The sequence below is a fragment of the Leucoraja erinacea genome, chromosome 21, assembly GCF_028641065.1.
Source record: "Leucoraja erinacea ecotype New England chromosome 21, Leri_hhj_1, whole genome shotgun sequence".
In the NCBI taxonomy this organism is placed as follows: Eukaryota; Metazoa; Chordata; class Chondrichthyes; order Rajiformes; family Rajidae; genus Leucoraja; species Leucoraja erinaceus.
Window position 1 is genome coordinate 14,031,418 of NC_073397.1, and position 12,384 is coordinate 14,043,801.

The window sequence follows — 12,384 nt, forward strand, 5'->3', positions numbered from 1 at the left end:
TCCTAAAAGATGCGAAACTTGAAATAATCTAGAGTCATATTCAACGAGTCATACAACGTGGACACAGGCCCTTCGTCCCTACTTGCCCATGCCAACCAACCAACATGTCCCATTTACACAAGTCCCATCTGCCTACATTGGCCAATATCCCTCTATGCCTGTCCTTTCCATGTACGTCTAAATGCTTCTTAAATGTTGCGATAGTATGGTAGCTCCTTCCATACACCCTTCGTGTAAAATAGTTGTCCATCAGGTTCCTATTAAATCTTTCTCCCCTCACCTTAAACCTCTGCTTCTCGATTCCCTAACTCTGGATAAAAGACTGTGTCTTCCTTTCTATTTCGCTCATGATCTTGTACACCTCTATAAGATCACGCCTCATCCTCCTGCGCTCCAAGGATGAAAGTCCTAGCCTGCCTAACCTCTCCCTAAAGCTCAGGCTCTCGAGTCCTGGCAACATCCGCATTAATCTTTTCCGCAGCCTTTCCTGCTTAATAACATCTTTCCTATAACAAGAATATGGAGAGTTTATTTTTATTCCATTCCCCATACAATAAAAACACCGTCTGAATCATGAATAGAAAATAAATGGGCACAAATTATAATCCTAGAATTGTACATGACAGTGTGGCTGCACACAATTTGATGAGAGCTTCTACACTAATCGTTGGACATTTATAACTATTGTTCACGGGTATGGAACATTTCAGATTAAAATAGTTATTCAGTCAATAAAAGGGAAGTTAGTTGCAATCTAACAGTCCATTGAAGAAGTAGTGTGCATTTGAAACAGAACCCATTCTACCTCATCAGCCTGTTGAGATAAGAGTACAATTTGAGAAGTCAGATGCAGATGGATACTTGATGTAATTGCTCCTAAATGCTATTGTCTGATAATGTCAGGCTGCTGTAAGTTGTCACAGTTAATGACATGATTGGAAACATATGAGTAACGGCAGCATAGCTCCAATCTAACTCAGTGGCACTAAAGGTTAATTGGCATGGATAAACTCTCGTGTTTCCAGACACCAACTCCATGGTGTGTTTATAAGCCAACCCTCTATCATTGACATGCCTTCAGCATGTCTCTTATAGATATGCTTGCAATGTGCTATAGTGGTTTGTGGGCCTGACTCGAATAATACAATCAGTTCATGTCATCTTGCATCTGATCCTTTCCCACTCTCTATTTCTCGATAAGACCTTGATTATCACCCTTGATGAATGACCCGAGCATACTTTATAAGTATTGATTGCTCAGGCCATATGTTTGAGAATGTTATTGCTGCAAAGCAGTATCTATCCAACACAATTTTCTTTCCATGTCTTATTTATATATTACTTAGATGCACAATTACTAATCCAACAATGATTTGTTTTTAAGACCATTGGACCTCACTCAAAGACATAAATTGAATAAAAAGGATCTTGTCCGAAATAATCCTGGATGTACATCTGTTTTCATGGCACTGTAGACCAGAAACATTTTTGTAAAAGGAAATATGTTCTGCCATCTCCTTCTAAATAGATTGAGCCCTGCATATACATTTAAGGATGATGACTTTTGAAGCAGAACGCACAAACGTGCTTCACTCTCTGGGGGTAAAACATGGGGGCTAATATCCCCAATCGTATATCCTAAATTTACATTTATTTTGATGATTATGTCTGCTTAAGGTCACTAGGTCATAAGGAATAGTAGTAGAATTAGGCCATTCAGCAGATCAAATCTACTTGCAATTCAATCATGGCTGATCTATCTCTCCCTCCTATCCCCATTCTCCTGCCTTCTCTCCGTCACCTGCTTGAGCCTCTACTTCATAGAACATGGAACAGGACAGCACAATAACAGGCCCTTCGATCCATAATGTCTGTTCTGAACATAGTGCCAACAAGACCATCTTAGATCTGCCTAAGTGCCGAGTAACAACGTAAAGGTAATATCAATCCGGATCATTGGGTATCACAGCTGTTGAGCTACGTACTTACTAAACTGCACTCACTGCTGTGATTGATTTAAATGTCCACTAAACATTATTGCTCCAGTTATTTCCTTTCCAGCACAACTTGACCTAACGTAGCAGCAACTACCTGTAGTTTTGCCAGTCCACTAAAATTATTGTGTGATGATTTTTTTGTTAAGTGCAAAAATATCATGGAGACACTGGGAGACACTCTGATGAGTATTTATTCAATTGATGGCAAGTTCAGTTAGCAAATTGTTTTTTCACATCTGGCAATTGGGACCTAAAGTAAGCTCCAATTAATGAATTGAAAGTCTCATTCTGTCAGCTGTATAGTGTTTAGATAGTCTGAATCTTCGAACATTTATTAGTATATATTCCCAAATGGTGAGTGATATTGGAAATAAAGAAACATTTTTGTGATTGGGGTTCAGGACCATTGTTGCCAAATAATATCAAAACATTCAGAATTCCACCAAAACCAAAGTGTCTACACTTGTGAGGATTTTAAAGTTCTCAAGATTAGTAGATTAGGGAGAGAGTGATGTAGCATAGAGACAAGCCCTTTGGTCCACAGAGTCCACGCCAGCCATCGATCACCCATTCACATTAGTTCTATGTCATCCCACTTTCTCATCCGCTTCCTATACACTGGGGGCAATTTATCTGCAAACCCAAATAACCTACCAACCCTGCACATCTTTGAGATGTGGGTGGAAACCAGAGCTACCGGAAGAAACCCACGTGGTCACAGGGAGAACGTGCAAACTCCACACAGTCAGCACCCATGGTAGAATTAAACCAGGGTGTCTGGCGCTGTGAGGCATCAGCTTTATCAGCTGTGTCACCATGCCACTGAGCTTCAGTAGAGAATACATTTCATTTGTTCAATGCTTGGTGTTCTCTTAAATATTCATAACCTGTTAAAAATTAAAAAAATAATGAAAAATTAAAATCATTATTTGATATTCTTCATCTGCTCAGACAGCCCTTCAGCATTGAAGATGAATTGCTTCCACTCCAGTTCTGTGGGTTCCAAAGGGATTGATGAAGCCAAGGTGGGGAATGGAGGTGGAGCAGGAGATATTTTGATGAGATGGGCGCCTGGATTGTTGTGAGGTGGTGCAATGCTTCTAACATTTACTTTTGTGAGCTCCTGATGGATGGATCTAGGTTCTCATCACTATCCCAAATGCTAATTCTCCACTTTGAGCATCTATAGGCCAAAGATTCCCATTAATAGATGGAGATGTTGCACTTTTCTCATGGACACTTTGAGAACGTCTTGGGTGGAATTCTTGACAAGAACAAGGTCTTGTCCTCTTTACTACATGGTAATCTCTACCTATGCTCAGATAGAGAGGCTAATTCAGGTGGAGATCGTATGACCAAAGTGGGCACAGTGGCACAACTTGTAAAGCTGCTGCCTCACAGAGCCAGAGACCCAGCTTCGATCCTGACCTTGGTTGCTGGTCTGTGCAGAGTTTGCATGATCTCGCTGTGGGTGTTCCAGTTTCCTCCCACATCCCAAACACGGGCGGTTATGGTGGCGCAGCGGTAGAGTTTCTGCCTTACAGCGAATGCAGTGCCGGAGAGCCAGGTTCGATCCCGACTACGGGTGCTGTCTGTACGGAATTTGTACGTTCTCCCCGTGACCCGCATGGGTTTTCTCCAAGGTCTTTGGTTTCCCCCCACACTCCAAAGACGCACAGGTTTGTAGGTTAATTGGCTTGGTAAATGTAAAAATTGTCCCTAGTGTGTGTAGGATAATGTTAATGTGTGGGGATCACTGGTCAGTGCGGGCCCAGTGGGTCAAAGGCCTGTTTCTGCGCTGTATCTCAAAACTAAATTAAACTAAACATGTGGCTTTGGATATTAACTGGCCTCACAATTGTGCAATTTAGTGACTAAGTAGCTCAACAGTTGTGATACCTAATGAACCATATTGATACTATCTTTACATTGTTCCACTGTTCCTGTTCTGAAACCCAACATCTTTAGTGCCCCTAGGGGGTAGGGTGTGGGAAAGTGGGCTGACAGAACAATGTAAATGTGTGATCGATGGGTGGTGTAGACTGGGGCCTGTCTCCATGCTGTATCTCTAAACCACACTACACTAAACAGTAGACACAAAGTGCTGGAGTAACTCAACAGGTTCGGCAGCATCTCTGGAGAACCAGTATTTAGACCCTTCGTGAGAGTGATTGTTAAGGGGACCAGGGGAAAAAAAAACTTGGGAGAAAAGAAATGCATAGTTGCGAACTGTCAAGCTTGTTGAACAATTTTCGGTTGGATGGGGATGGGAAGAAGCTGGTGCAAGATCAGCTGGGGTTCGGGGAGAAGGGGGTGGAAAGTAAGGGGGGGAGAATGGGGAGGCGGAAGGGAGGTATTGTAGAAATTAAGCCATTCTTGTTTATCATCAGTGACTGCCACTTGGAGTTCAATGATGTCAAGTTTTATCATGTGAACCTCACGGGAGTAGTTTTGGCATGATAGGGACGAGAGAGAGAAAATGTTTGGCTGAAGCTAACACTTTACAAATTAAATAACATTTATTCCAAACGTGCCGACATTTAGGGATCATGGGGTCTACCTCTTTTGACCAACACTGAAAAAATGCCGAACTGAATTAAGTCTGTCATGTAAAGACCTAATGTTCACCTTCTCTGTCTCTAAAACAATATTACTGTATTTTGTGCTGTTATGTTGCAAACATATCTCTTTCTATACTGGAATTAAAATGCACAGCATTGGGCCACAACACAATCTTAAATATTTAAAAGCCGTGTCAGGTGGTTTGTTGTTAACTTTGAATTGCAGTCTTTTGCAATGAATGTATCAGTAATTTTGTGATACATATGGACAATAATTCAGAGTCTGTCCTCTTCACATCTCATATTAATAGAGGATAAATTGTACAGGGTATCCCGATTAATGAGGGGACCATCAGCAGCGAATATTATATTACAATGCTACAGGGGGGATTGCAATTTAGAAATAGTGCTGTAAAGTGTAGATCGGGATAGCTAAGTGGGTAAAATTACAAAGATAAATGAGGAAGAGAATAGGTAGAATAGGAGCCATAATTATAAACAAAACTTACAGGGAGAACCACTTACAATAGGTTCCTGTGCAGTTGTTGTGTTTTGCTTACCAATGCAAAGAAGCTGTTACAAGCTGGCTTTGTGTTGCAGTGTGATGTGATTATTATGGATTTGAATAAGAAATCATTAATTCCTACTGGGAAGAACTGTTACCCTTTGCTCTGCGTTAATGCATTAAAGTAGAGGGTCAATACTCTTGCAAAAATAAACATTAATCTCAATCTATAATCAACTTTTATATTAAATACTGATTGCAACCACAGATAACAGTGAAAATATTATGTTAATGTGGCTCTAATTCATAGCTTTCAGTTCCTGAACAAATATTTTTCTTGGGCAATCAATACTAATCTTAGTTAAGTGACTGAAAGTCACATTGTAATGGTAATATTTGTTCCATGCATTCCATGAGGGAACTTGTGTCCTGTAGAAACTAAGATTTCTGGTTTTCACTTTAATATCAATGATAGAGTGATGGTGTACTGAAGGAAGCCATTTGGCCCATCACAGCTACGACAGCTCAGAAAGAATGACCCACTCATCTCTGGCTCTGGAAATATTTCCTTCCCAATATTCTTTTTGGTTTTGGAAGTTTCTATTGAATATGCTTCTTTTATACAGTGCATGGAAAATATCCATGTGAATCAAGCTTGTTCATAAAAAATTGCATCACATGGATATTTTCCGTTCCTGTCCTCTTCTATCTGAGGAATGAATGAAGTTAATTAAGTTATCAAGAAAGTGGAATGAAGGATATTTTAGTTTAGTTTTATTTAAAGAAACAGCATGGAAACAGGCCCTTTGGCCCACCACGTCCACACCGACCCCTGTACTCCAGCACTATCCTACACACACTAGGGACAAATTACTATCTTTTCCAAAGGCAATTAACCTACAAACCTGCATGGCTTTGGAGTGTGGGAGGAAACTGGAGCATCCGGAGAAAACCCACGTGGCCACGGGGAGAACATGCAAAATCCATACAGACAGCATCCACAGTCAGGATTGAACCCAGGTCTCTAGTGCTGTAAGGCAGTAACTCTACCACTGCACCACCAGAACTGCAGATGCTGGTTTACAAAAGAAGACAAAGAGTGCGAGAGTACTCATCGGGTCAGACAGCTTCTCAGGAGAAACGTCAACAACTTCTCCTTTGACTCCTCTCACTTTCCCCACTTAAAAGGAGTAGCCAAAGCTTGGAGCATTCACATGGGCCCCAACTACGCCTGTCTTTTTGTTGGTGAGTCGAAAGAAGAGTCCCGACCTGAACCATCGGCTTTCCATGCTCTCTTGAGTTGCTGCCTGACCCACTAAACTACTCCAGCACCCTGTGTCTTCTTTGATATATACATCTTTGACCACTGCAATCATTCCTTCTTCAGCTCAGGCACCATTAATTAGGATTAAACCCTCTCTGTTTCTGTCATTTTATCTTCACATGTGTACAGTATGGTGGTGCAGCAGTAGAGTTGCTGCCTTATAGTGCCAGATACCCAGCTTCAATCCTGACTATGTGTGCTCTCTGTATGGAGTTTGTATGTTCTCCTGTAATTGTGGGTTTTCTCCAGGTGTTCCAATTTTGTCCAACATACCAAAGATTTAGTTTAGTTTAGTTACATAGTTACAGCAAGGAAACAGCAAGGCCCAACGGGTCTGCGCCGACCAGCGACCCCTGCACATTAGCACAATCCCACACCCACTGGGGACATTGTTTACATTTATCAAGCCAATTAAGCTACATATCTGTACGTCTTTGGAGTGTGGGAGGGAATCAAAGATCTCTGAGAAAACCCATGCAGGTCATGGGGAGAACGTACAAACTCCATACAGACAGCACCCGCAGTTGGGATCGAACCCGGGTCTCCGGCGCTGCATTCGCTGTAAGTCAGCAACTCTACCACTATGCCATCGTGGTTGCCCAAACAAAGATGTACAGGTTTGTAGGTTAATTCGCTTTGGGTAAATTGTAAAATTGCTCCTAGTGTGTAGGATAGTGTTGATGGGTGTGTAGGGGTGGCCATTGGTCGGTGCAGACTTGGTGGGCTGAAGGGCCCGTTTCCGCACTGTAACTATATAATCTAAAGTCTAAAGTCTATGAGCTTCTTCAAAGTCTTCTTCAAACTTTGAGGAGATTTTTCAATGGAGCAGTAGAAAGGAACTGCAGATGTTGGGAAGTTGAGCAAAACACAAAATGCCTGAGGAATTCAGCAGGTCAGGCAGCATCTGAGGAAGTAATGGACGGACAATGTTCTGGTCGGGACCCTTCTTCAGATAGTTAATATAGAGGGGAGAAAGCTGGAATCACAGCTGGGGAGCAATGTGATAAGGTCTCACAGAACTCCTGTTGGAGAGAGGAGAACCTTCTCAAAGCATGCATACATTGAAGAGATCTCGTAGTGAAGCATTAAAATGGAGGCTGAAGGAAATTCACAATCCAACTCCCATAGATGGGTGTGGGTGAATCAGGGTCAAAGACTCCTATCTAACTTGCTCATTCTAGCTTCTGAATCCACTGGTTGAAGAATGATAGTGCTAACTCCAGGTTAATAGAAATTGCCAGCAAGATGTTTGTCGTTCAGCAATCTGGGTTGATATTCAGAGCTGCAGATCATAAAGAAATGGAAGGAGCAGTGACAAAGCACTCTGCTTTATTGTAGTCAGTCTTGCTTAAAGTACTGAACTATCAATGAAATATCATTTTCCCTTGACTGCCAGCAAATGCAGAATTCTCCAATATTCAATCATGTTTACTTTTACTCAATTTATGCTAATTGAACTATTGACCAGATTTAATCTAGGAAATGGGATATACTACCATAGTTACCTGTTTTATTTTTCATTCAGTATTGACACACAAAAATCTATCCACTTTCTGAAATCCTTATAGAGATAATGAAAAAGAAGGAAAATATAATGGCTGAAATTAAGAAAATGGAATTGACATGATGTCAGTATTTGGTAGAGTTTCTGCAACAAATTTAACAAATTGAATCTTCTTAAATTCTTCATCGCATGTTAGGCCAGCATTTATTAAATACCCTGAATTACCAATTCAAGGTGGCTTATTGAAGCAAGTTAAGATTCAATTAAGTTGTTGAGGGTTTCGAATCATATAACCTAGACTGGGTCACGACAGTAGATTTGATTCATCGAACAACACAAAAAAAAACAGATGGGTTTTCTGTAACAATCCAACAGTTTCACTTTTTAGCTTTTTAATTCTAGATTTAATTAGTTTCTTGAATATCAATTTCCCTTATGTCGTGGTGGGATTCAAACTCGTAACCAGATCAATAGTCCTTTGGCTCTGAATGCTTGTTCAGGAGCTCAACTGCTCTGCAACTAAACTACATCACATTGGATAGAGTAAGGCAGCAGGCGGAGTCACGCTGGTGGTTCCAGATTAACTGAAGTCTCACAAATGTTACAAAAAAGTAAACTTTAGATTTAGAATCCAAATTTCAGAAATCATTATATTTATAATGATATGATTCAAGATTCATATGAAGAAAGACTGGATAGACTCTGCTTGTACTCGCTAGAATTTAGAAGATTGAGAGGGGATCTTATAGAAACTTACAAAATTCTTAAGGGGTTGGACAGGCTAGATGCAGGAAGATTATTCCCGATGTTGGGGAAGTCCAGAACAAGGGGTTACAGTTTAAGGATAAGAGGGAAGTCTTTTAGCACCGAGATGAGAAAATCATTTTTTTACATAGAGAGTGGTAAATCTGTGGAATTCTCTGCCATGGAAGGTATTTGAGGCCAGTTCATTGGCTATATTTAAGAGGGAGTTAGATGTGGCCCTTGTGGCTAATGGGATCAGGGGGTATGGAGAGAAGGTTAGTATGGGATACTGAGTTGGATGATCAGCCATGATCATATTGAATGGCGGTGCAGGCTCGAAGGGCCGAATGGCCTACTCCTGCACCTATTTTCTATGTTTCTATGTTTCTATAATATAAACTCTCCAAATACTATAAAGCTCCTTAATTGTTAGCAAACCATAAAATGATTCCAAAGTCTAAAGTTTAAATATGGAGGAACTCAGCAGGTCGGGCACAATCTGTGGAGGGAATGAATAGGTGACGTTTCAGGTCCGGACCCTTCTTCAGAAATTTCAGATTGGGACCTGAAATAACAACTATTTATTCCCTCCACAGACACTGCCTGACTCGCTGAGATCCTCCAGCACTTTGTATTTTGCTCTGGATTCCAGAATCTGCAGTTCCTTATGTCTCCTTAATTGTTAGATTTGATCAATAGGCCGGTTGATAGTGGGTGGAAAGGAAATGTAAAACTTGCAGATGCTGAAACTACAGCAAATGCTGCAAACATTCAGCAGATGGGACAACATCAATTGGAAAAGAAACAGTTTTAGGTCAACAACACTTGGGAGAATCAGACCGAGGTTCTTTGACCTGAAACATCAACTCGGTTCCTCTTTCAACAGATGCTGCCTGACCTGTGGAGTGTTTCTAGAATTTTCAGTTTTTAGGTCAGTTAAGCCCCTGTCCCACGATGGGAGTTCACCCAAGAGCTCTCCCGAGTTTAAAAAAAAATCAAACTCGTGGTACTTCATCATGCTCTTGGAAATTTTTCACACGGTTGAAAAAACTTCACGAGTTTCCGCATTTCCCGAGTACCTGCTGTTAGCATTACGAGCCGCTACGAGACATCCACGAGCTCCGACGTACCCGCTATGTACATTCTATGTACTTACCACAAGTTTGATTTTTTTTTAAACTCGGGAGAACTCTTGGGTAAATTCGCATCGTGGAATAGCGGCCTTTAGCAAATTGAATTGGGTAAAATGAAGTAAAAGTGGCTGAGACACCAGACAAAAACAGCCAGACAAACTAGAGGCATAAGGAACTGCAGATGCTGGTTTACAAAAAAAGACAAAAAGTGCTGGGAAAACTCCGTGGACAGAAAGACAAAATGATATGTTTCTATATTACAGGCTCTCAATTAATTAATGCCATTTGGTTAATCACAATTCGCACTTAATGATAGGACTATTTAATTAGCTGAAGTAAGGTTCTAGGATGTTAGATATCACTAATATCCTCTACAAATAACGTAAAATAAAGGGTGGTTAGAGAAGGGAAAGAGAAACATTAATGTCAACCTTAGTTTTAATTAAAGTTGCATCTCCTCAATGTTAGCGGGTAGTATGTTTTGCCAAGGTAATGTAACAAGAAAGGATTTAGTTGTGAGGAGATATAAGAGAAAGAAGGGCCCTTGATAGTGAAGGTTAATTGGAGACTTAATAATATGTTCACATTTTTTAAGATCTGGTCAATAAGAGGGCAAACATATAAGATCATCAAAAGAATAAAGGGAAAGGTTGGACGGATTTTTCCTAATAAAATGATGTTGGCGCACAGAACATCCTATCTGAAATTGTGGATGAAACTAAATCCTTATTGCTTTTATAACGATGAATACAAAGATTCAAACATTTAAAATGACACGAGAATATGGGAATGAAACAGCCAGTAGCATAGGCTGAATGTTATATTTTGTGCAGTAAACTTCAGTGATACAATGGGAATTCTATTAATGTGTCACACGTTTTCAAGGAGCAAGAACAACCTTCGGCAACAATTTTAATGGAGTAGGAATTCATTGGTAATGAATCTGTCCTGGAATAATAAATAGTAAAGTAATGCCCCTGTCCCACTTACGAAACCTGAACGGAAACCTCTGGAGACTTTGCACCCCACCCAAGGTTTCCGTGCGGTTCCTGGAGGTTCCCGGCAACCACCTTCAACTAGCATCGCAACCGGCTTTGACTAAAAAATTACAGATTTTTAAAACGGCAACCTATTTTTAGTTGCGGCCGGTTTTGAATTTTTTGAAATAATCGCCGGAACATAGAAGAAGCGGAAACCACTTTCGACCATTAGGGAGACTGACAAAAACCTCCAGGTTTCCTAAGTGGGACAGGGGCATTAATGAATGCAGTGTTTCTCCACAACCACAATTTTGGTGACCATCATTCCAAATTCTCCATCGGGAACTTCAATCGTTTGACCCTTCTTCATGTATGAGTGATTTTATTATACACAAAATGCTGGAGTAAGTCAGCGGGTCAGGCAGCATCTCTGAGGAATGTGGATAAGCGACGTTTCATAAATTCATATGTTTATAAGTGATAGGAGCAGAATTGGGCCATTTGGACCATGAAGTCTACTCTGCCATTCAATCATGTTTGATCTATCTTTCCCTCTCAACCCCATTCTCCAGCCTTCTCCCCATAACCCCTGACCCATACTAATCAAGAATCTAGCATTCTCCGCCTTAAAAATATCCATTGCTTGACCTCCACAGCCATCTATGGCAATGAAATCCACTGATTCACCATCCTCTGACTAATGAAATTCCTCCTCATGTCCTTTCTAAAGAGGAGCCAAATGTGAACAATTGAAAATTGATATGGGCAATAGGAAATTGATATGGCCTCTGGTCCTGGACTCTCAGGCCTGGGCCCTTCTTCAGTTTCAGTCTGAAAAAGGGTCCCTTCCCGAAATGTCACCTATCCACGTTGTCTGGAGATGCTGCGTGCCCCGCTGAGTTATCCAGCACTATGCGTCTTTTTCTTTTGTAAACCAGCACCTGCAGTTTTTTTGTTTCTACATTCTGCTGCTTTTATTACACATTCCTTATATGTTATCGAAACCTGGGTGAAAGCCAAAATGACAAAACATCAACACCATTGGTAGAATATGCCACAATTGGATATTAGAAGCTTGTAGATGGAGGGGAATTCTCACAGTCATGCACAGGAGATTCATTTTTGCATTGGTTCTATGCTGGAAACATTACTTTATATCTCAACGAAAGAGGTGAAGGTTTGGCCAGACTAGGGCAGCAGGAATAATGTGGCCTGGTTTATCATACAGTAAATACAAAAATGGCAGGCTGATTGTGCATCTTCTCAAGAGTCAAGGGTCAAGTCAAAAGAGTTGATTTGTCAGGTGGTGTCGACACAACAATTCCAATTTTGCTTGTTGCAGTAAAACAGGCCCAAAGATGTGTATAGCGACACAAATGTATTGTACAGAAAATTATGAGGGGCATAAATAAGGTAGACAGTCTGAACCTTATTTCCCCAGGATGGAAATATCAAACACTAGAGGGTGTTGAAGGTGAGAAGGGCAAAGTTTAAGGGAGATGTCAAAGAGAAGTCCTTTACGCAGAGGGTGTCGAGTGCCAGGAAAGTGCTGCCAGTGATGGTGGTGGAGGCAAATACAATATTGATATTTAAGAATCTTTTGGGTAGGCACATGTATATACAGGGAATGGAGGGA

General features: G+C 40.8%; 1 protein-coding gene across 1 annotated transcript in view; it reads right to left on the minus strand.

The window, feature by feature from the left end:
- The window catches only part of LOC129707262 (transcription factor MafB-like), a 392,235-nt gene that overhangs the window by 79,962 nt on the left and 299,889 nt on the right, over positions 1–12,384 (minus strand). The window lies entirely within an intron of this gene.